This window comes from Aythya fuligula, chromosome 1 (assembly GCF_009819795.1).
Source record: "Aythya fuligula isolate bAytFul2 chromosome 1, bAytFul2.pri, whole genome shotgun sequence".
Classification (NCBI taxonomy): domain Eukaryota; kingdom Metazoa; phylum Chordata; class Aves; order Anseriformes; family Anatidae; genus Aythya; species Aythya fuligula.
Window position 1 is genome coordinate 174,413,562 of NC_045559.1, and position 26,702 is coordinate 174,440,263.

Genomic DNA, 26,702 nt, shown 5'->3' on the forward strand with positions numbered 1-26,702 from the left:
TTTCATTTTCATTCAGATTTACACCTAATATGTAAATGCGGTCCCAACACATTAAAAAAGCACATATATTTGGAATGTTAAACATTTACTGTACATCAGAAAATGCTCTAGAGTTGCTCCCAACAGATTTTTCCTATCTAAAGTTAATGAGTTTTAATGTACGGTTTCCTTGTACCTTGCCTTTCTCTACACATCAATCTGTTCCTGGCATCTGTCAAGCAAGCAGTAACGGGGAAATATTCTCTGGGGCTGTCAGTGAAATGACACCTTTCTCCTTTACTGGAGTTGGAAAATAATGCCTATATTTCTCTGAAACTCTCCAGGCAAAGTATGTCTGTCTTATAAAACCAACACCATCTGCCCAGGCAGACTCCTGTGAGCCAATGACACATAAAATGTTTTATCTGATCTCTGATGTTAAAGATGTTACATTAGGTTATCAAACTTCCACTTAACTAGATAACTTGCCTTCTACACCTTGCATTCAAACAAGATGGTTAAATAGAATGACTAGGGATAGTTCACTCGGTATCTGTATTATTGCAATCAATTATTTTAATGAACGTCTCTAATTTAAAAAGAAAAATGCAACCAAATGTTCAAATAAAGGATGGGACACTTTGGCATCAAGTCACTGCATGACAGATGACCTCATTGAAACTGTATAGATTTTAGCATTTTTAGACACTTAGAAAAAAAACATTCTATCTGTAGGTAACATATAGACCCGTATTTACCCTGCAATTAATCACTGCACAAGCAAGTCCCCAGAGGTTTTCATTTATAAGCTAGAAAACATTATGTGGTTTCCTGAACCAAAAAGCACAGAAATGTTGAAAATAAAGAATGTCATTGATTTCAGGACAATGGATAAGTGAGTTGGCATCAATTCCTTAGTTATGTGACCAAAAAATTGAAGTTGTATTTTCCAATCTACTGTAGTTACTGTAAGGAAGCATTTGACACTGTCCAGCACAACATCCTTGTCTCTAAACTGGAAAGACATTAGATGGATGGACCACTCAGTGGGTAAGAAATTGCCTGGATAGACACATTCAAAGAGTTGCGGTCAACAGTTTGATGTCCAGATGGCCAGTGATGAGTGGTGTTCTTCAGGGCACTGTACTGGGACCAATACTATTTAATGTCTTTGTTGGTGACATGGACAATGGGATCACATGCATGCTCAGCAAGTTTGTGCATGACTCAAAGCTCTGTGGCACAGTTGACACACTGTAGGAAAGGGATGCCATGCAAAGGGACCTGGACAGGTGTGAGAGGCTAGCCTGTGTGAACCTCATGAAGTTGAATAAAGCCAAGCACAAAGTTCTGAACCTGGGCTAGGACAATCCCAAGCACAAATACAAGCTTTGCAGAGAACGGACTGAAAGCAGCCCTGTGGAGAATAACCTGTTGGAGTGAGTCCAGAGGAGGGCCACAAGGATGATCAGTGTAATACGTCTCCTGTGAAGAATGTCTGAGAGAATTGGGGTTGTTCAGCCTAGAGAAGAGAAGGCTCTGTGGAGACCTTATTACTGGCCTTCCAGTAGTTGAAGAAAGCCTAAAAGAAAGATGGAACAAAGTGATATGATAAGGGGTAATGGCTTTAAACTAAAAGAAGTTACATTTAGATTAGACATTAGAAAGAAATTCTTCACTCTGTCTGTGGTGAGACACTGTAATAGGTTGCCCAGAGAAGTTGTAGATGTCCCATCCCTGGAAGTGTTCAAGGCAAAGTTGGATGGAACTTTGGGCAATCTGTTCTAGTGTGAGATGTCTCTGCCCATACTGTTCCATGTATTGGAACTAGGTGATCTTTAAGATCCCTTCAAACTAAAAACATTCTGTGAAGTTTATCTACATTTACTTGTTCTTCTAGAAAATCATTATTGAATAATTCTTGTTGAATCCTTCTTCATTCTAACATGCTAAAAAGAAATAAGGATTAAAATTAGAAACAAATTTCAACCTACAGACTGTGGATTTGCTTCTGAGATCCACATTTATTCTCAAAGTCAATTATAAAAGCAGAAGACATCAAAATATCAACATTTATAGACAATATCAGAACTTTCATTTGAACAAATATTACATTTCTTCCTACTACAGTTATCATAGTACCTTCAACTATGGCAATTGCACAATTTCTGTCTAAACTGTGTACTAATCTTCTGTAATCTCATTTCTTCAAACTAAGTCATCTTTATCTTTTAAAATTGCTGACAAAAAATTAACATATATTGAGTGAGAGCTAAATTCACATTAAAAACAAATATATGCTTCTTTATAATTGATAATTAATATATTTTTTCCTGGGTGTAAGATAAAATTGTATGAAAGAATAAATGATAATACAACATAGATCTCTAGTAGGAAAGAAGATAATAATGTACTTAAACAACATATTCTCCAATAGGTCCGAAATGTTCTGGCTGTTTTCCTAAATAAATATGATTGATTTGGTCAATGTCAATGTGTCTGATTTTTATTAAAGTCACAATAATGGGTAGGCACTTTTCCTGAATGTAGCATAACCCAATATCAGTAGGACTTTGATGAGTAAGAACATTGCCTGTAAAGAGCTGTGCTATTTTTCTGTAGTAAAAATGTTTTCCTACCAAAAAGTTGTTAATCTGAAATTTTTTGAACAACTCAAATTTAAGTCATTTGGGGAATCGGAATATTTTCACACTATAAGTCCCTTTTACACCTTTATATACACCTTTATGGATCATATAAAGATCCATTTCTATTTGTACAAGCATTGAAGCCCCAAATACCTTTTGTCCTATATACCTATTCTATACCAAATTAACTAGGAGAGAAAGACTAATTTGATGGAAGTCTAGAGTTACTATTTTGATAAGTCATTTGTAAACAGACCGAAATTTGAGAGAAAAAAAAAAATAAAAAAAGAGAGAGAGAGATTGAATATTACTTCAATCTGATGCCATAGAAGATCTCATCCTAGATGCATTTCAGCACTTCCTTCCCCAGAAAATTATGAACAGAAAAGAGCATTTCTTTTTACCAGGTGTACAGCATATTAGAAATATAAAGAAATAAAAACTTTGTCAATGTATGTACAGTAAAACTTTTACTATTGAATTAAAAAGTATCTTCTATTGTATTAAATTAAAAAGTGGCTTCTATTGTGTTTCTGTAGTTCCTTTGTGCTACAACTTAACAAACAAACAAAATCCATTGTTCTTGTGCACCATAGTAGCCACAACCTGACTGAAAAATATTGTCTGAATTGTTTTGACTCCCAGCAGCAGAGGGAGGATCAAATCCTACAGACTGCTTTATAAAAATAGACTTTTACAGTTTATAACTAATCCAAGGAGATCTCAATCACACAATCACAACATGGGTAAAATTGCAAGGAAAACTTTTAGGGGGTCAGCACTTCATCTGAGCCCAAGTGCTTTATCTAGACACTATCACAGTGGGCACACCAATTTCTGTTACACAGAAGAGGAAAGACAAATGTAAAAAAAAAAAAAAAAAAAAAAAAAAAAGTACTTTTCATCTCACCCAGGAGCTTTTTGCTCTTGCTTTTGCAAATAGGTATCCATTTGTAGCTGGTTTGACCAAGGAAAAGCTTTCAGCCCCAGACTAATAGTCTGTAACAGTGAGACATTTGAACTCTTCTGTTAACCCACATTCTAAAACTCCTACAGCTAAGACCTAAAAGTTGTCTCCCTGATTCAACACTCAAAGTAAGAAAGCAAACCATGTCAGTATAAGTCATTTAAAGAACAACATCTGTGCTTGTCTTGCTTGTCATCCTCTCATACCTCAGACATCCTGAATAATCGAGCCTGCTGGACTTGTACCAAGTTATCTATCTCCAACGGCTGGTGTGTTGTAAATTCATATAGAAAACTATTATATTCCACTGAACTGCTGCAGCTCCCTAGATAAAATGGTAAATTTTCCACAGATTTTCCTGTCAGCTTCAACCTGAAGATAGGATTTAGGAAGGTTACACTTTTCAGCACAGAGACAGTTGGAAAGGAGTTGGTACTTCTTCCTAGTAAAAAAAAAAAAAAAAAAAAAAAAAAAAAAAAAAAAAAAAAATTATTTTTCAGCCTTTGGGGGAAAAAAAAAAATTATATATATATATATATATATTATGGTTATAAGGGTTTTCTGTAACAGTTCCAGAAATGTTGTCTTGAGGTCTCTGCATTGTCAGAAGACCTGATAAGTTACTTCTCTGTATGGGAAATAACACTAGTTTCAAGTTTCAGCAGCCATTCAGCATTCAGTGGAAGAATTTGGCAGATGTTCCCTTTACAAGCACATTATTTAATGTTTGCTCTTTCACTTTCTCTTGTTTGCTGTTTTGAGATGAACTCTTGGAGAAAATAAAAAAAAAAAAAAGTATCAGTCTAAAATTGATGACTCTGAAGACAAATACTTTGTGTGAGTAAAAAGTCAGACTTTGTGCCAACTTCTTTCTGAAAATCAAATAGTTGAATATGTGTGTTCTTTTTGAATTCAGAATGTTTTTAAATAAAAGAAAAAAAAGTTGTTTATTTATTTATTTATTTTTATTCTCTGTTTTATTTTGAACAAATGTGAGAAGCTTAGTAGATCAGAAATGATACATAAGGTCTGAAAAGTCCAAAGCTTGTGCTGAGTAAGCTTCATTTCAGATCTGCTGCTACAGCTAAGTGGCTAGGCACATGTTATTACAAAATTCCTGATTCATCTCCTTTCATTACAAAACTTTCAACAGCAACAACAAAAAAAAAAAGGACCCTTTTTTTTTTCTCTCTCTTTCTCTTCCCCTCTCCCCCTCCCAACTCCAACGCCCACTGTGGTGCTACCAATTCAGAGACTGCTTTTTCTGAGTCTCTGTTAGTGGTTTGCACTGCTCCAAACACAAAGCTGTTGACTGGCACTTCAGAAAGTAATGTGAATAACTCACAGCATATTGGTTTTGACAGCATAAAATAAAGGATTTGCCCCCCTGCTGTTATTCCCTGAAGGTGCGCTTGTAAAAATAAATAAAAATAGCTTCCAAAAGTAAAACTTTCAGGAGTAAGCTAAGCCACCATCTGTGTAAAAGGAAAATTTGGAAGAAAAAAAAAAATGAAGCAAAATCTGTAATATCAGTGCTCAGAACTACCACTGTATTTTTATGTTTGTGGTTTTTATTGTTAATGGTGGTGGTTTTAATTACATGGCCACCTGTCACCATTGTATTTGGGATCACGATGAAATGGTAGGAACCTCTCCTAAAAATTTAATGCACAGCATTTAAATTATTTGACCATTTCACATAAGAGTTTAACATTTCTAGACAGAGATATGGTTAACAAGCTGTCAGTTTTTCTTCCTTGCTGTCTCATAAAGCAATCTGATAAATATCAAATTTACCTTTCAGCAAAACTAAGTATGAATACTTTGCTATTCAATCAGAAGCATCATTAAGTACTACACCAAGCACTAATAATCTAAATAAAAACACCAGAACCAGAGCTTACTTTCATACAGCACATTTAATCTGGAGGAAGCTCTAATTGTATTACAGAGGTTATTCTTTTATCTAGCACCTGTCATACAAATGGATTTTAATAGAATTTCTTAGCATGCTATATGGATCATTCAAACAGCATACAATACCCAGGAACGCCTTCATGCATTACTGAACTGCAGCCGTCTCTTCAGCAGAATACAGTTGTTGTTTAACAATACACAGCAGTACAATGCAAGCCTCACTGAAATTAGCATGAAAATTTAAATAGAAATAATACTGCAGCAGGAGGATCTTAGTTTTCTGTTTTGTCTTGAGAACAACAACAATATATTTCACTTATACAGTTTCCCAGTCATTGGAGCACTTATCAGAAAAAGAGATCCCTGCTCTTTTTCTACTCACAGAGGATGCCAATCACCACATGAATGTTACATATACTACATACTGCACCCTAAGATGGCATTAGAATCAGCTCCTGAGTAGTTCCTAACATATCCTGTAAAAATGGGCACCACCATTTCTGGATAGATTTGTGAATGGTGGTGGCCAAGGCTGAATGTTTTTGGCATTTATTAAGCATATTCTGTTGAAATTCTTCATATTCCATTATCCTGTGAAGTCATGTAAAGAGAATGCCAAATCCAAGTTTAGGTGGTTTACATCTTATCCTTCTCAGCTGAGACAACAAAGACAACAAAGATGACAAGAATTACCTGTGTAGATCCTCTCTTTCCTTCTTATTTTATATTGCCTTTCAACACCTTTACCACCACCTCTGCACCACGCTCATTTTGCCAACAGCAGTAGACTCAGGATTTTATTAGCTACTTGGCTCAGATGTGCCCTTTCATTTTCTTTCATACAACTTGAAATGTGTGTGTGGCCTCAACACTCTGTAAAGTCACCTGTATGTACATCCTCATCACATCCACAGGACTCCTTTCTGCTATGTAGTGCTATCTATGTCCATGTATACATCACAACAGAGCTTCCAAGTTCCTGAATTTGATTATGCCCTTCTGCTGTGTCTTAGGTCAGTGTCAGATACAGATCTGCATCCCAGGTACAAAGATCTCCCTTGAACTATTCTCATTCTGTCCCTCCTTCCTATTTGGCCCAGCCAAGTTAGCAAAAAAATAAATAAATAAATAAATTAATGCACTTCAAAAACATTCTACATTTAACTGTCTGAAGAACAGCTCAGAATTCTCAGTTTTCTATTATATTAATGTTTCTACATCTTCCTCTCCTCATGGTCTGCTTCCAGCTGTGTTGCAGGGTATAATCATATAAACGCTTAGGGGTAGGGGTTATGAAGTTCTCTCTTTGGTTAAAATTCTATCCATAAGTAAATATCTGGTTATCTATCCCTGTGTTTTACTTATTACCACTGAATAAAGAAACATAACAGACAACAAAAATGTTGAGAAAACTTGTTTTATTTTCCTTGGAGGAACTTTTAGTACCTTATGTAGAGAAAATTTGCAATTCTAAGTTTTCCTTAGTGTTTTGATATGCTAAAACTAGAAAAAGAAGAGAGACAAAGAGGAGAGCAAGGGATGCTGCACAGTAGCCTATGATACAGATTAGCTATTGTCTCTTCTATTTGTCATCTTTTTCTTTATAGTTTCTGTTTTATAACTTGATTCCACTTTTTTAGAGTCACTTATAGAGTGTCCTGATGACTTCTAAATCATTTTTCTTTCAATAATCAGGGTTTGCTCCCAAAACATTTTAACTTGGCTCAGTGCCAGCCAGTGAAGGAAATAATTTCTGCCTAATATAAGTTTCATAATTCAGGACAGGTCAATCTTTGTACACCAAACAGGTCAAAGAAGGGAGAGGTTTTATTAGAGGTTGCACGATTAGAAATACATTTGCGAGTGAATTGTTTGTTCATTGAACACCGAATGAAAGCAGATAATGATTTATTTCCTTTGTGGGATATAGAGCCATTGTAAGATAGTCTTTGTTTATTGGCATATTCCATCAGCTTCTTAAGTTTATGTATTTATGTGTATGCAATCTTTTTCCTTTTCCATTTTCTTCTTTGTGTAAGGGTGTCTCTTTGTTTGTTTGTTTTGTTTTTCTTTTTGTTTTCCTAAGTTGTTTTTCTGTCATGTTGTTTTTACATTGAGACTAAAGTGACTCATGTCATTTCTTTACTTATATTTTTTGTCATGCAAATTTGAAGTTTAACAATAGTGGAGCAAGATAAGAGGCTCTCTCTAGAGCCTCTGTAAATCCTCCCTGCAATGCTTCAGAATTTGAACAAAATTGCTAAGCCCTTCTTCAGATTACTATCTCTTTAGCCAATGAGAATTTGAATTATCATGTTGGTTAAAAAGAGCACCATGGGGCAGCCAGTAAAATTGCTAACAGATTCTACTGAAAAGGTAAGGAGTGGAGTTTTGAGATGTTTTAAATTACTACAAGATACAACATGGAGCTCTTAACCATATTGGTGGAGTACTAACCACTAGACTAGATGCTTGGAATTGTGTTTGAGAATTTGTATAGATGTTTATCAGTACAAGAGAGATCTTTAAAATCCAGACCATAAATTACGTTCTGTTTTGCATCTAGTGGATAACATGTCTAAGGCATTAAATCTGGTTTTGAGTACAACACTTGAAGAATATCTTATTCTTTAAGTGGATATTGATAACTTGATGATGATTTATTTTACCTAACTTTATACACTTAGAAGACTTGTTATCTCTTTAGTCAACATAAAGAGAGAGATGAACTTTTGGAGGTGACACATTATTTGTGATTGAAATAGCAGCTGACAGAAAAGTTACTCTACGTGTCGCTGAATTCTTTCACTGAATAATTAATATTGTCTTCTTTTTTTTAAAGAAGAGAGGAGAGGAGAGGAGAGGAGAGGAGAGGAGAGGAGAGGAGAGGAGAGGAGAGGAGAGGAGAGGAGAGGAGAGGAGAGGAGAGGAGAGGAGAGGAGAGGAGAGGAGAGGAGAGGAGAGGAGAGGAGAGGAGAGGAGAGGAGAGGAGAGGAGAGGAGAGGAGAGGAGAGGAGAGGAGAGAAAACTTCATTACCTGAGCATTCCCTTTTAATGCGTTAGTTTCCATGCTGTGCACCTGTGTCACCTGTGTATTTCATGCATGTTAGCATGCTTTTGCAGACAGTAACTGTTGCCAGCAATCCAAAGAACCTGTGTACCTGTTGCTGTAATAAATTGCACTTGATTGTATTGTTCCTAGTCATGAAAAAAAGAAAAAAAAAGCGACTGGAGTAAGGGTGGTTATACATTATCGGTGAATCCATGACCACGGTAGTTCAGTGATCTGAATCCAACCGGACCCCTAATGGTTAATGCGTTATTGGTGAATCTGTAATTGTGATAGTTCAGTACCCTGAATCCAACCAGGTCCATAATGGTTACTCAGCTACACCCGTTAACGTGACAAGAGGTAATAAAGTCACCCTTTTAAACTTCTATTTGTCAAACAGAACAGACTATAGCATTCCTTTACTCTGCAAAGCATTTTTTGTATCTCCAAGAATTGTCTGTAGTTCTTTTAATTTTCTATTTTATTTTTTTTTTCAGAATGCTTCAATGTTATGAGAATATGACTAATACCCCAGTACTGAGGATGATGATGATTAAAATCATGTCCACACAACTTGGGTTTGGGCAGGGAGACTAGGTATTATTTGTTGGATTATTCAAAGGACAGTGAATCTTAAACCAACTTACTCAGGGTTACAGGAGTTTTTTGTGCTATGGGACATCCAAAAATATAGAGCAAGAATTAGATTTGGCCATATAGTTATGAATGTCACCTGAAAGTCTTAGCTGTCAGTCTTAGCTGATGGAAAGGATAAAGGAAGCCTGGGCTCAGTCATTTAATAAAGGAACAATCACATTTAAGTTCTAAAGCTGGTGCAGAGACCATGACTTTTGTGTTAGGGAACTGTATAGGTACTAATTCTAAACAATTCTGCTGATCTGAGTTCTACTGATTCTGAATGCAATTCCATGGCAAGCAGAAAATATGCATTCTCCCTGTTAATTATATATGAGGAAAAAAACAAACAAACAAACAAACAAACAAAAAAAAAACCACAATTTTTCAATTTTTCAGCAGCTACAGTTTGAGAACAAAGAAAAATGGAAGAGTCTAAAGAGCAGGGTCTGCACAAAGAAAAGGTTGCAAAAGAGAAAAGAGAAAGATGCCAAGCTAAATGTCATAAGTTTATGGCATTTTGAGACTGAGCAGACATTCCTTATGTGCAAGAAAACAGGAAGAAGTGACAAGGGTTATGTGATTCTGAAACAGAGAATTATAACTGGGAGGTAAGAAAACTTTGGGAAGAAATGATAGCAGACTGGTATAAATAAGTATCACCAGCAACAGAAAAAGCAGAGAAAAGTTTATACAGATCTGAAATGCAAGGCTAAGAAATGGGAGAAAGTCGAGTTTGTAGCAGCAGCAAAGAGAAGAAAGGTAGAAGGGTGAGAGAGATGGAAGGAAATGAAAGAAATAATAGGAGAATATGATTAAGAGAAGTAACATGATAAGTTAGAAGAAAAGTATACTTAGGATCCAATTTGGGAGTGGGGGAAGTTTTAGAGAAGCACTGAGAGATGTGAATAATCAGCAGAGATAACAAGAACAGACCAAAAAGGGAACAGCAAATGATCAAATGAGTTGTATTAATTCAAGAGACAGAAGCAGATAGATTACAGGCAGAAATCATTTTGGAATCTTTCTTCAAAGAAAGAATTGCATTAAAGCAGACCAAGAAACTCTGTGTTCATAGATATAGACTGGCCCAGATGCAGTCCCTGTAAAACAACTGTTCTCTCTGCAAATGCACTGAAATAACCTGTGAATTATGTAGATATGCAGGCCGTGGTTACAAAATAGCACTCAGGGCAGCAACCAGAGTATTGGGACACAGGACTCCCTGCCTGTTACTCTCCCATTGCTGATATCCCCATGCAATCAATAGACCTGAATCTATATCACAAAATTACAAAATGGTAAAGGTTGGAAGGGAACTTTAGGGGTCATCCAGTCCAACCCCACTGTTCAAGGAGGGCCACCTAGAGCAGGTTGCCCAGGGCCATGTTCAGACAGCTTTTGAAGATCTCCAAGGAAGGAGGCTCTGCAACATTTCTGGGCAACATGTGCCAGTGCTCAGGCACCCATACAGTAAAGGATATGTACAACCAATCCTCTTTATTCCTCATCTTTCTACCAGAATGGTAGCTACACATCCTCTCTATGGTGTCTGCAGTCAGATTCAGCCAGTGCCATGAGGAGGAATGTGGAGGAAGAAGCACCAGGGGAGTGGGAGAAGAAGGAGCCAACCCCTACCTTCTGGATGCCTATAAATCTAGAAGGAAAGGCTCTGGGGATAAACTTCGCATTTATTACCCACATTGTTATACAAGCCACAATGTTACCCAGTGACATTTTAAATGAATCAGCCACAGGCTATGCACGTAAAATGATAGATTACAAAGTGGGATGAGGTAAAACACCTTGCAAAAAAGAGTACAGAGATCAAGTGGAAGGCTCCAAGGAACTTCCCAAGATGCAGGTAGACAGAGCTGTGAGCATTTACGTGCCCTGCTCCTGGACTGTATGGCCACAGGGCAACATATCCTCTCCTGACTGCTGGCAGAGGTGGAAGGACAGATGCTGGGGTTCTATCAGGAAGGACAAACCAGAAATGCTCAAATCATGACATATAAAAGGTCTCAGGAATGGAGCCAGCACTGTGGCCCACAGAACATTTCTTCCTCTTCCTTTAGTGAATAAATACTGACCCAAAAAGATTAAATACAGCCTTTAATTCCTGTACATTCCATAAAACTCACCCTAGTTGTGTATCCCTACTGGAAAACAGAATTTGGTTCATAACATGGCAGTACAACTTCACAGCACAACTTCATTTGCTGGGACTGCAGTTGGGCACGTGCCACGCTGCCCCAGATCTGCTGGAAGAGACAGATAATAGGGTGCCTCGGCAGGAGAATATAAGATCTCCTTAGAGTCAGAAATATTCTTTTTGTCATTGATGAGGACACAAGTGGGAGAACATGGCTGCGGCACGCAATGACAATTGTCATGGGAACTTAGGGAAAAGCCAAGGTCTTTTACAAAGTAAAAGAAAAGGTAGCCTTGCCTGTCTTGTCAAATTATACAACTGGCATCAGATCTAACAACTCGAGCTAAAGCATGAAGCATTGGTAATAGAGGTTTGCAACTATTTTGACAAAGGACTCTGCTCAAAGAACTTAAGAACGCAGCCTAGAGATTCTGCAGTAATACGCTTTACATTCTAAAATTTCAACTCAAGAAAATAAAAGAATCTGAGAAAAAACATATACCATAAGCAGCTAGCAAATGGCGTTTTACTGCACATGCAATGTGGTTAGACCCAACAACTGCACCAAGTAATCCAGCAGAATTCTGTATTTTAGATCTACATCTAGTAATTAAGTTTATAACTGCAAAGGAGAAAGAGGTCACTAAACTGAGTGGCACCAAAGTAGAACTCTAATGACAATTTGAAGTTAGTTGAAAAAGGCTTAGGGCAAGGTAAGGTATTTCTCTCTTCTTCTTTTTCTTCTTTTTTTTTTTTTTTTTTTTCTTCTTCTTCTTCTTCTTAAATCCTCTCTCTGTGATAAATGAGGTGACAAATAAAGCTAATTTCTTTGTCAGAAGAGATGTCCTGAATAATGAGAAGAATAGGTTTATGTGTTTACTGCATTGACCATTTCAATTTATCAGAAGAATTTATAATTTTGTTTCATTCTATGATTATCCTTTTGAAAGGTATGCGTTGTATCACTCTTCCTTCAAAACAAATCATTAATAAAGGTATACAAAATTAATTGCTTAACACTTGATTCAAAATTTCATTAACTTGATGTCAGTGTTTCCTTTAGGTATGTAGTGTTTGAGTTAGACTGTGCTTTCATGCTCCCCAGCTGAGCAATGCATTCAGATTAACGATATTTTAATTCTTCAGAAAGTGATAATAGAATTATCTGCGTGCCTCTGTACTTTCAACCAATCAACTGCATATATATCACAAGAAGGAATGTCTGCCTACAGACATATCGTGCGTGTATATGTCCAGCTTAGTGTTAAGGGACATTAAAAGCAGCTGCCTCCTTCAGCTAACCTGGATCAGAGCTCCTCCTGCCCAGTGGCTGGAGCTCAGGCTGCCACTCTTCTTCCATAGTTTGAAAATTCAAATGGAAGAGATGCAAAGATCAAAAGGGAGCAAGTTGGAACAATTTGATTGTATTCTTCCAGACAGCTTTATTCCATGTACTGGTCATAGAATAACTTCCTACAAGAAATCTGCAAATATGTAGAGCGATTTCTAGTGACTGGAGTTATTTGATTTAGATCTAGTGGTACCAAGTAAAATTCTAATGTCACTCAAGAAAACTGTATCTAGGTGAATAAACAAGAAAGCAGAGACAAACGCAAGAAGAGGGTCTCAAAGCATTGTGTTTGTCTCCTTTTCTTTCCTTCCTTCCTTCCTTCCTTCCTTCCTTCCTTCCTTTTTTCAAATCTGATAGGCTTCATTGGCCCAAGTAATTTTTTAAAGTTTGTGGATGGGTTTTTGGGAGGATTTGGGAGAGGGTCTTTTTGGTTTCTTCCTTCTGGGTGTCATGTGGATACAACTTTAAATAAATAGATGAGACAGGGTGAAGAACACTTACTTTGATTGTACCTTTCCTAGAACATCAGGAAAGCCAAACTGTTAATTCATGGCTCCATTAATTCATATCCCTTTCCAGCTGCTCACTTCTGAACTTGTCTTCATTCCAGTGTTTGCAAGGTTTTGGTTCATTTTCCACATAGGTGTAAAATTTTTCTTATGCAGCTTCAGGCTGCTCTTAAAACATCTTCCTTTTAGCACCATAATTTTTCCCACTACTTGCTTTTTAATTTCTGTTTTGAATTCAGTTCTTTGTTCTTTCAAACTGCTTGCTTTGGAGACCTCTCAAGGCAATTTGGGAACCATTGTAACAGGAGAAATCTTACTAATCTTATTGGATCTTCTTGGTAAGATTATAAGGTTATATCTGGAAATTTCAGTATGCAAGATTTGGAAATTCAGTTTACTTCCTGTTTACCATGGACCTCAATGTGAGAAACCCTCAGATAGATGTGTGCTTTGACTACCTGCACAGCAGTAATCAGTGTTGTGCAAAGAATATCCAGGTGCTATAGAAAACAGAAGAGATTCTCTGAGTTTCCTTTCTGCTGTTTTCTCTGTGGTATGTCAAGCTTGCTGGTTGCATAGTGAAACCAATCAGCTCTTTCTAATTCTTTAAATTAAAAAAAAAAAAAAAAAAAAAAAAAAAAAAAGAAGGCAAATTAAAGCAAACTTCTCCCAATCTGCTTTATGCACAAACCTCTTCATACAGTTCTAGTTAAGGGATTTTTGAAAGTTTACAAATTTCATTATCAGTGATGATTAAACATGGATGGTTAACCCTGGAGATGAATTTGAAAAGAATGCTAAAGCAGTGATACTTGCCTGTAGATAATGAAGACTGGAAAACAGAGAGCAAAGATAATTTGTATCCATTCTAAGCATCTCCAAATGTAGAGTTTCTCTGCACTTAGTTCTTTTCTCAACTTATTTTCAGTTTAGCAAGTTACTTCTGAGGACTCAGCCATGTTTTCCACGTGCTCCTGAAATTAAGTCAATACCTTTCAAGTCAATGGGTGCAAAAGGGGTATAGGATTGGATTCATCATCACCATATCAGTTTTGATACTCAAGAATTAATCAGAATATAGTCTGAAACATTCCCATTTATAAAACATAAGATTTATATTAACAAAGAAGATTTAACAAGAGGATATTTGAAGAGGAAGTGATGGTGGTGGTGGTAGTCATATAGCAACCACAAAAATCGTTTGTATAAGCTTTTGAAACAGGTTTTGAAGAGACATGATTTTTCATCATGTTCATTGACTAAGCAACGTCAATGTTATGGTATTATAAAAAAATAAACAGATCAACCCAGCAATTATGGGCATGCCAGTTTGTGGGTGAAAAAATGTGGAACAGTTTTTGCATGACTCATGTCCTAATTAATAGCATAATTAACACCAGTTAACATAGACATTAAAAAAAAAAAAAAAAAAAAAAGTGTTATTAAACAACCGTTTTACAGTTAAATTTAAACTCTGGTTAGTAAAGCAAATAGACTCAAGACAAACCTCCTCCATCCCATTCTCTTCTTCCCTGAAATAAATAAATAAATAAAGTTTAGTTAAATAAATTATTGTGCATAGTATTAGGGCATAACATACTTCCATTCTTCAACAAAACTGATTTTACTTCTTACACATGATGCAATCTCAGAAAGATGCATTCATATTGACTGAACACAAGTGCATGGGTTGTTTAGTTTTGTTTTTTTTTTTCATGTTTCTCCATTGAAATCCATTTAATTTATTTTCTTTTTTTTTTTTTCCCTTTTTTTTTTTTTTTTCATGGACTAAGCATATTTTCAAAATAGCAATGTTGGAAGGTCTATGAATATGAGCAGATGAATGAATAGAATAAGAGCTATTTGGATATTTTGTCCTTTGCTCCCATGAGGAAAAAAATAAATAAAATAAAATAAAATAAAATAAAATAAAATAAAATAAAATAAAATAAAATACACACAAAAAAAAGCCATTCATTTTTTTTCCAATAACAAAATCTGTTTTTAAGAATGGAGTAGAAATTGAGACACCTCTATTACAGCTCACATGAAACACTTCAGTGGCATTTCCCCAATCATATGTTTCATATTTTAGTTATTATTGTTGTTATTATTATTGTTATTATCATTATTCCAGTCATGGATGGAAATCAGAAAACTGGAAAGAGATGAAAGAGATCTTCCAAAATTTCCACAGAAATACCTCAGTTAGCCTTTGTTTTAAATCTGTCCCCCAACAATTGTTGCTTTTTTTTTTTTTTTACATTAGTCCAAAAAAGCTACTCAGTCTCTAGAAAATAAATTAGTGTTTAGTCTTCTGTCTATGTAAATAGAATCTCACAATTAAATAACTTTTTTTTTATAAATTATGTATTTTGTGCTGCCGATATTGGTCATTTTGAATATGAGCATAACTGTTTTCATTCTATGTAAGTTTATAGAAAAAGGAGTAAAATCACTTTCTGTAGGAGTGTGTCAGCATTTGTTAGTACAGATAGCATCCAATCAGACTCCTGCAAACATGTTTTGATATGTTGAAGGGACAAATGACGTGTGCGTGCAGCAGAGAATAAGTAGGATACTTATTATGAACTTTGTCTGTGTTTTGAGAAAAAAGGAAAGTATAATGCTTTTGATCCTGGTACAAACCTCAAGATGAGGCTTTAGTTATTCTGTAGCTACTATTACCTGTGATTTGCACATGTTGTCTTTATAAGGAGACTCATGCCAATATATTTATAGACACTGCTGTTGTGTCTACAGCAGTCCATGTTTTTATGTCATGCAATGACTCACAAATATGCTTACACTTCTGACACAGACTGTCAAGCTGTGTCATGCCATCCACTTTGGCCAGCTCTAAAGTCAAATTCACAAACTGCACAGGAAGCAAAATAAAATAAAAAACCTGAGTATGCTTAATTAACTGGTCAAAAGATCACTTTGTGCTGTATTTGAATGTCAAAGCACCCGCCTTTATTTTCTAGGGGTCCAGACACATTCCCTTCTCTACCATACTAATTTGCAGATCATAGGAAGATGTTTACAGGAAAAAAAAATATTATATTCTAAATTAGAAAAATATTTCTTCCTAAGTACGTGTAGGTAATTATTACAGCTAGGAATACAAAGTTACACAGGAAAACAGACTCTCAACATTTTTTTCTGTCTTGAACTGCAGAAGAATTATATGTTGTTTGCAGCACTTTATACTCAGTTATAATGTAACCATAAACATGCAAGGATCTGCTTGTACTTTGGTCTGAATCATTCTCTCTATAGAAGCCTCAGTCTCCAGATCAAGGATTGAAGGCAGAATTGTTTAGCATAGAAAAGTAGTCACCAAGAACAAAAACAGGAAATTCAAGGGAAAAGTCTGCTATCTGCTTTTGCAAGTATTTGGCCCATGAGCTAAACACAAATGCCCTAGGGAAAAAAAAAAAAAAAGAAAAAAAAAAAAAACACATCTATTTGTAATTGATTGTTGAAGAACAAATTAACAAAGTACAAGGACATTCTTCAACTCATATGTGTACAAAAAAATCTGGTTACCTCTGGTTGTTGCTGATCCTATCAAGCACCAGCAAACGCTACAGTGTGCTGTACATAGTGCAGGTAGACTACAGGGAAGGAGCAAGCTGAGCTGCAGCCCAGGCTTTGGATCTATATTGGTAGCTGGATTTCACCTCATCAGACCTCCAATTGCATTTTCAGCAAAAAAGATGACCTTTTTCACAGAGACTTTTACTTAAGCTTTAAAAAGATAACATTAGTTTCACTCACTCACTGATACACTCCTTACTATGCCAGTGTCTGTGATAACTTCAAACACAGAATAGATAATAGGAGTAGTTGAAGGATGATTTACATGCGCTAGAGAACATTATCTCACTGGGATGATGGAAAAGCATCTTTTTTCTTCTTATCAGTTTTGTTGTTGTTGTTGTTTTGTTTTGTTTTATAACTCATGAGATTTTTTAAACAAAAAGGTATGTTTTATATAATGCTTATTGAATTCATGTTTCTTAGAAATTTTCACGTTTGACTTTTTGAATAATTAAATGATACTTCAGTCCTCAGCTCCCAGTTTTAGAAAGGAATTTTATATCTTGCCTCCCTATGTTTAATTATTTTTTTTACTGTTGTTAAAATCATTTCACTGTACTTCTGAAACAGGATCTGAATGAAAAACTGTGCAGCTTTACACTTAGATACAAGCAGCATCTGAATACATCATTCTAACTTTTTTTTTCCTTGTAAACATTCACTAAGGAACATTGATATATTCATCCTGAAATTTCCTGTTTCAGATCTATAAGTGACTTAATGTCAAGAAACTTATATTTAAAATGACTTCCAGGCATATAATTTACTCCAGGTGTGTAAACTGGTCTGTACTCAGTGCATATCACCAATAGGAGAAAGGATTTTAGACATGAGTTTACTGAACAAAACAGATATACAAACAAGAGTATAATTGAGTTCACTTTCTCACAGTTGTCTTGACTCTACAATACCACCAAATACTCCTTCAACACAATTTTTTTGTTGTAGTTTAAATATTTATTTTTAGCTGGTAAAAAGAAAGGTGTAGGACTTTTAAATACACAGCAAGCAATTTATTTATTTTTTTAATTCACTATTTGTTTTATTCCCATATTCAGAAAATTTAAATCTTACACTGATTTTTAAAGTTTGCAAAGGGTATAACTTGCTTCACCTTTTGCCTTAATATACTTAATATACTATACTCACTACAGGTGAATGGACTAGATATCATTACTTACCTGAAGTTAAATATATGTTTAAAATATCAGGAAGGTTTCCAAATTCCTGAACCTAGTCTTTTCCCAGGCTATGTCCTGCCTTTGTATAGATATAAATAGGAACATACAACATCATTTTTGTGCCCAGCTCCCTTTCCTGGTGAAACACATACACTGACACACAAAATAACAGGTCATTTATCTGCAAGATCAGAAGCCTAGGACACCAAGATGTTTTGCTTCAGAAACCAAAAGATGTTAACACAGTTTGAAAAACTACCATTACTTGTAATGAACTTCAGATTCAACCCAAAATTTTCATTTATAAGTTTAAAGGTCATCATTCACCTAAGTAGCTCTTAGGGGAAAAAAAAAAAAAAAAAAATGGATACTCATTCTGTGACTTAGTATCAGATCCAAGATTAGATTCATGTTGGTGCATATCTACCCATCTAGTGGCTTTAGATCACTACATGAAAACTCTGAGTTTTAAATATCCTGTATTTTCTTCAGGGTAGGTCCTTAAAAGACAATAATTACAACATTAAGGATCTCAACGTTGCAAGTCAAGTCATCACAACACTTTGTGCACTTTCTGCTATACACTACAGTATTTGTACTCATTCAGAAAAGGTCCATCAACATGACTGCATCTGTGCTTAAAAATTTCTTTAAGGATATGGTTTTAAAACAAACGAAAAAGGGAGGAAGAAGGGGAACACATGTTAATAACTAATACTTGTACCAGTCACAGCTGCCTGCTGCACCAGATTAGACAGTTTAGAAAGTGCTAATTTAATGGCCTGCATCCAATGTACTATGTTCCTTAAGAGCTGGGCAAGTTTGTTCTCTGGTACACCCTGAAGTGTATTTTCACCATGTCAAGAGAGACATAAATTTTACAGGCATTATATCCTTCCCATAAAATGCTTGAACTACTTCATTTTTATCTGAGCAATGATGCAAGACAGAAGGAGCCAGCCGGTTACACTGCATATGGTATCACTTCTGAGGAAATCTCTATTTCAGATACCGTCATTATGCCTGAAATTCTACATTTAAGAAGCACCCAGCCATTCTGTGTAAATGTTGATGGTAGGCTCAGCTCTGGCAGTTATACTGAGATGAGACAGAAGTCTCAGGATGGTCCAAATGAATCCAATGAATATTTATTCTGGAAGATGAAGGCAGAAACTAGCCTACTAACAACATCCAAGGAGCAGAAGGTCCATGAAATGTAGAAATATTGTTCAAATCACTCTGAATGGAAAAAATATAGAAAAATTCTTAAGAAGCTCACAGGAGTTTATTATTATTATTATTTATTTTTTAATGATTTTTTTTTTTAATGCTTTCAAGTATACGAATTCTAATAATTGACTAGGATTCCTTTGTAGGTGAAAATAAACCTCAAAATCCCTTTTTGCAAAGAACTTGCACTCAGAAAAAATAAGGAGATAATGATGTGATATTGGGGAAATAAAAGACTACTCTGCCGCTTTTCTGTCCTTATCTCTCTCTGGACATCATGACAAGGCAAGTTTTAATGACAGGGCTTAAAAGAGAGTAATGAGGAAATGTGGGGGATATTTTCAGGAAGTGCTTCCCAATCTTAAAGACAGCAGGATAAATCAGAATGGCACTTGATTAAAAAACTGTTGAGACCGGTTTTGTGTGCCTCTCAGTAACTGGTGTCAACTGATCTTCACTGAATGAAAAGATCATTTGTGGGGTGGGGATGGGTTGTGAAAGGTCTTTGAAAGTGAAGCCAAGCAGCTTGTGTCTGAAGTGGCAGAAAAGTGGTAGCAAGCAGAGGGAGGTGGAGAGAGAGGTGAAATGGTCAAAATGACAGGCCAGGAAAATGATCTTCGCAGAAGCTAAGCAAGATTGCATTTGTCAAAGTCACAGAAAAAGGGTGTTGCAGTAACCTAGACATGAGATATTTCAGCTGTACAGATAGATGGCAAAAGTGACGTCTTAGATACATTCTGTGAAAAGAATCTGTGAAACCTAGACATTACCTGAAAGTGAGAATTTAGAAACTGGACTCAGTCAAAGGCGATAAGGTGATATCATCATTCAAGGTATCACAATTACCTAAGGAAAAATACATTCAGAATAAAAATTGTTGACTTTTTAATAGCAGGTGGGTGTACATCACTATAAAGACCCTCTGGAATATATCAAGCTTTACTAATTTTCCTTGAGTTTCTATTTCCTCTAACTCTGACTCCATTTACTTCCTTTGACTTCACTTTTAAAGGATAGTCAAAGTGAGAATGATTTGTAGTGCTGGTGCATGACAAAATGGAGTTTTAAAATGAAAATCTTAAGTAATGTCTAGCAAATACAGAGTTTAAGGATGAGTGCTGATGCTGTAGTGTTGCAGCTAGAAATTCAGCTGCTGCCATTTTGGATCAGAACATTAGTTCTATGTGTTTTCTGCATGCAGTAGCATCTGATTCTTAATACTTCAGGAAATGGTAAATGCTTTAGCCACAGTATGTATCTATTTAATTATTCATTGTTGTAGAAAAGGGGTAGGTAGGAAGAGTTTTAACCCTGATGACCAATCATTTGAAAATCATTAGGGACCAGTGCTGTTGTTTATGCTGGAAGTTACTTGGTAATAGATCTATTAATTTCACTCAGGTCCTCAAAATTATCAGAATATCACAGCAAAGCAAAAATCTATTAGCTGATAAACAGTTCTAAAAGATGTGAAACAGTTACTAGTACCTTAGGCTCATGTTATTTTTGAATAGGACAAAAAGTGAACTCAAAAAATAGTATGGATTTGCCAAAAGGGCTAGAAAGCTTTCAGTGACATCTTCAGGAGCCTGAGGTTTCCCTGATTCTATATTTATGTCTTTATCTACCATGAGCCTAATCTATACAAGACTGGCTCAAAAGCCCTATTTAGATTGGATTTGCATCTAACCTTGCCATACACTTTGCCATAGCAATGCACACTTTTGGAGCAATTTATACCTTTTTTCCTGAAATAAACAATATGAATATTATATGTTCCTCTTCTTCCATGGCCCTTTCCACACAAGCCATTGAGAAAAAGAGGCAGAGAAATAAAAAATAATGTGAAAAAGTGCTGAGGATAATTTTTATCCAACTGGCAGAAGTTGCCATGGAAGTGTTGTTATACAGAGGGGTCATTTTTCATCGGAATTTCTAATAATTTTGTTGACCAGCTTTACATAATATTTTATGTTAAGTTGGGCAGTTCATCAAGAGTTGGCAAAATAAAATTTTTAAGTTAAACTGTTTGGTGACTCCATACTATATAGAAAGATTGATACATAGCTAGAAGTAACAGCCCTGTTTTATGAATGTTTTCCTTCAGGAAAAAAAAAAAAAAAAAAAAAAACACCACTTAGATTATTCACATTGATTAAATGCACCTTACTCAGTGCAGAACTTTGAATTGAGATATGCTTTTGGGAAGAGACCTTGATTTGCTGTTACTACTTCTAATTGGAAAATTTTAAGTGTTGCTGTAATATCCTGTAATATTTTTGTAGATTGTGAGACTATGTGACCAAAATGATCCTTGTTGTCTCTCTAAGAGGAAAACCTTTAGACTAAGTCAGTAGTCAAGGTTAATACATTCGGTGCAAAGGCACCTTGGCAAAGTGTTTTATTTATGAGAGCTAAGTTACCTACAGAGAAGCTTATCTCAGCATTGATTAGGTGACTAGTTTACATCTCAAGACTGAATAAGAACATTCCAACTTCATTTGACTAAATTCTGAAATGTATCTTCAGATGTTTTATTCACATAAATTTATGAGCTAACTAAGACGAGGCAGTAAAAAAAATGAACTGATTGTCTCTAGGTTAAATAGAGGAATTTGACCAAAATACTTAGAACTCTAATCTACTCTTTAATCGTTAATTAGCTTCCTTATTAGAGGTGACCATGTCTACATTTGACTGAGGTACGTTTGGGATTCAGATCTCTCTTTCAGCATCCCACAGTAAGTCTTGGCTAATTCCTCATGTAATCTTGTTTCAATAGCATGCACAAAAACAGCAGTACTATAAACTTTTGGTCAAGAATACAAGATTTATCCACCTTCTCCCTCCCAAGCTGTGTACTAAGAAAAGTCCATCAGTCGTAGAGACATAGCAAAGATGGAAAGATGGAAGTCAGTCATCCCAGTTAATGCAATCCAGTATAAAGGGGAGCAGGCATGCTCTCTGTTGCATTAACTAACATTTGAGGAGAGAGATCTTTACTGTCACAAAATTTCTATGTTTTTAAAAAGGATAATGAAATAGAGGCCAGAATTTATGTGAATTTCCTTTTTATATTCACAATTTCTTCGACTCTGTCTTCAGTCTTTTATTGATCTTTTGACATGAATCTCTTCTGACTTTCCTGACATCTATTTTCAACAGTGAAATGATTGATCACAAAGTTGGCCAAGGATAGATAGAAGTGGTAGCCTTGAAAATTATTTCAAAAATAAGTTGTTCTGAGAATGTAATCCTAAATACACTTTTTATAAAGCCAATACATGCAACCCAGGTTTCATTTGACACTAATGTGTTTTTAAATCCTTGGACCTCAGCAACATGATTGTGTCTAAAATACTGCAAAAATGTTTTTGGTGCTTCTGCCTCATGTATCTGGCAAGAGAGGACTATACATGGACTCCTTGGACTTCATTTTCCTCTGCCTACTTCTGTAGAGTAGTCAACCTTTGAAGCCGTTTGAGACCATAGCTGGCAATTGCAAGCTGCAGATGCCACACTCAGGTCTCCAAGTCCCCAGCAGTAGGATTTGTAGCTGGCTGCTGTCATGTGCTGCTTTAGATTCACTGACCGTAACCTGAAGTGTTTATATATAATTTGTCTGCTGCTGCCTCAGTCATTGGTATCTATGAGATGTTCAGTGTCCCCTGTCTAAGGGCAAGCCTGCAGTCCACAGCCCGTGCTAACCCCACTCTTTGCTCTACTTTCACCAGTTTCAGCACACAGGAAACATGTATGCTGGCCAGAAGAGTAATTCGTGTACTAAACATGCATGGAAGCTGTAGGCAGAAGGTTGTTTTTCTTATTGTTGTTTTTGTTTGTTTGTTTTGTTTTGGTTGTGTTTTGCTGGGTGGGAGGGTTGGGGGGGGGTGACACAACATGATGGACATAGAGTAAAATCTGTGAAACTTTCTATAAAGCTGCACATTTAAGATGTGTGAATGCAAGCCATTACTTCTCAAACAAACCTTTGAGATGATATAATAATTCAGGTTGAAGATCTATAAACATCCTTGAGGAATATTTTTTTAAAGAAAGTTCTTATTCATATGTCTGAAGTACTATATTATGGGGAAAAATGAAAGAAAAAAAAAAAAAAAGGCGGGGCAGGGCAGGGCAGGGCAGGGCAGGGCAGGGCAGGGCAGGGCAGGGCAGGGCAGGGAAGGGAAGGGAAGGGAAGGGAAGGGAAGGGAAGGGAAGGGAAGGGAAGGGAAGGGAAGGGAAGGGAAGGGAAGGGAAGGGAAGGGAAGGGAAGGGAAGGGAAGGGAAGGGAAGGACTTATTTTGAAATAGGCAAGCTAGAGGAACTACTGGGGAAAAAAGAAAAAAAAAAAAAAAAGGTCATGCTTTTATGGGTAATTTTTAAGTTTGTAATCTGGGGAAACAGGGACAAGGGGGTCATATATTATATCATTGTCAAAGTCTTTTAATAAAAAGTATTATAAAAGGAGGCAATATAGGCAAATATCATATCTAAGGAGCTCAGTAAATAGATTTTGAACTACCTAGATGCTTACTTCCTCAATTTTGTAATAATTTATAGCTTTTGGCAAACAGAAGAACAAAGGAGCAAGAATCCCTGAAAGAGGAACAGAACATTCTGTATGCCATACAGAGGAGCAAAATGTGGAAAAGGAAGTTTGAAAAATGGAGTAGAAACCTATTAGAAAGAAATGAGGTTATAGAAAATAATTTAAAAATTGCTTTTCTACTTAGTCATTCAGTTTGGACATATTTTTTTAATGGTACCTTTCTGAAAACGTTTAAATAATTAGTTGTGCCATAGCTAGTAATGTTGTAACATTACAGTTACATATACAAATATATGCATCTGAACACAAATAATGTATGTTATGCACTAGTTAAAAAATGTACAGACATTTAGTGTGGGAAAGGAAACATCTCTGGTACTTTGTCAGAAACTGCAAAATGCTGAGACTTCTGGCTCCACGTAGAAATAGTTCAAAATCTTCTGCTTTCTCTCATGTCTGAGTGATACATTTTGCAAAATACGCTAGAGAAAACTAGACTGTTATTCATTGATATAAATAACATAAGACCAAATTGCATGTACTGAGAGAACACCACTCATGCTGATTGGAGCACATTGAAGGATCCCAAATATTTTGAAAACAAACAAACAAACAAACAAACAAACAAAAAAACACTTTCTAGAAAATGCTCAAGGTATGATTTACAGGTGTAAAACACCTTTGCTGGTTAATACTTTAATGAGAATTGTGATCAAAAGACAACAACTTCCCTAAGTAGTGTTCCTTGAGAAGCTATATTCACATGTATTAAATTAACTTTATAGCCCACAAAATGTCTTTGTTTTACATGATAATATATTAAGATAACTGTGTTCTTGTATGTATATAAATATCTTATGTTCTTATGTTATTCATAAAATCTAATCTGGCATTGTATCACATATTCTATTATTAGTGATTTGTCTTCCAGCCCTTCATTTTGTATCGTTTCTAAAAGCAGGCAGAGTTCAAGCACAGAACTGAATGGTGGCCTTCATTTTATGTTATTTACAATCAGATAATCTGAATCAGATACACAGATAGAGAGGCATAAGTGGATTACATGGAGTATAGAATCATAGAATTATTTGAGTTGGAAGGGACCTTAAAGATCATCTAGATCCAACCCCTTTCTAATGTGACACCCTTTAGGGGTGTCTCACATTAGATCAGGTTGCCCAAAGCCCCTCCAGCCTGGCCTTGAACATTTCCAGGGATGGAGTGTCCACAGCTTCTCTGGGGAACTTGTTCCAGTGCCTTATCACCCTCTGAGTGAAAAACTTCCTTCTAATGTCTAACTTAAATCTACCCTCTTTTAGTTTAAAGCTGTTACCCCTTTTCCTATCACTACATTCCCTGACAGAGACCCTCCCCAACTGACCTTTAGGTCTCCATTAAGTAATGGAAGGCTGATATAAGGTTTCCCCAGAGCCTTCTCTTCTCAGGCTGAACAACCTCAGTTCTCTCAACCTGTCTTCATAGGAGAGGTACTCCAGTCCTCTGATCATCCTTGTGGCCCTCCTCTGGACTTGCTCCAACAGGGCAACATCCTTCTTGTGCTGGGAGCTCCAGACCTGGATACATTACTCCAGGTGGGGTCTCACAAGAGCAGAGTAAAGGGGGAGAATCACCTCCCTCACCCTGCTGGCTATGCTTCTTTTGATGCAGCCCAGGATACAGTTAGCTTTCTGGCCTGCAGCAGCACACTGTCAGCTCCTTCTGAGCTTCTCATCAACCAACACCCCCAAGTCATTCTCCTCAGGGCTGCTCTCAATCCATTCTCTGCCCAGTTTGTATTTGTGCTGGGTATTACCCCAACCCAGGTGCAGGACTTTGTGTGTTTGACAGCATGATAGATGGAATTTCAGTTTTGCAGCTGGTATTTTGTAAGAATCACAGGAGAAAAAAATAAAAAAAAAATAAATTAAAAAAAAAAAGAGAGAGAAGAGAGAGAGATTTAAAGGGGGAATTCAAGAGGAGCAGTGAAGAAGCTTATAAGATTTTGTCTTTTTCTGTCCTCTTTCACTTCAGTTTATGTGAGGCACTCAGTATCACTAAGATATGTGAAAGGGAGTTCTCAGAATTACACGTAATATATGCAGATGCCAAAGCTGCAAAATGAATATTTGTGAACAGCAAGTAGACACAGGATGTTAGTGCTCATCTTGTCCATGCACATCCAACATCTGTACTACAAAGTAATGCTAATTAATTCGGAAACATTCTGTGTATCTTCAACTGCTATAAGTAACATAAATGCTCTTCATTCTTGTCAGTGATGTTTTGAAGGCAATAATGAAAGTGTTAATTATTGCTGTCTGCTCTATATCTGTCCAGAAATAACTTGGTTGCTTAATGGGTAGAATGTAAAATTAGTGCTTTTGTTAGATGAATTGCTTGGTGACTCAGCATTCTCAAAAGTACAAATGCTGTAACACAGGAGCATTTGTAAATATTGCCCATTTATTCTCATGTGGCTATTCTTACGTGTCTCATTTTGTAATTTGAAGCTTTAGGTTATTTTATAGCTTACTTATTTATTTTTAAATATGTGTTCAGCCTGCAAGCTACATAGGAAACAACAAAGAGTCCACTGAAGACTCCATTCTCTCTTGTTTCTGTGACTCACCATGTCTGTGGATAGCAGTTAGACAATTGCAATCAGAAATCAGGGTTTTGGTTATTGTACAGCAGGAATGTTATGCTTTCAAAGTGCAAGAACTGAAAATTTTTCATAGAATATCCCAAGTTGTAAGGAAGCCACAAGGATAATTGAGACTGTTGAGGTGGAAGGACCTCTGGAGGGCATCTGGTCCAGATTTCCACTCAGAATAGGACCAACCAACTTCACAGTCAGATTGGGTTAAGCCAAATTTGGTCAAGAACACTTCACCTCTAGGTGTACGAGCAGGGTGTTTT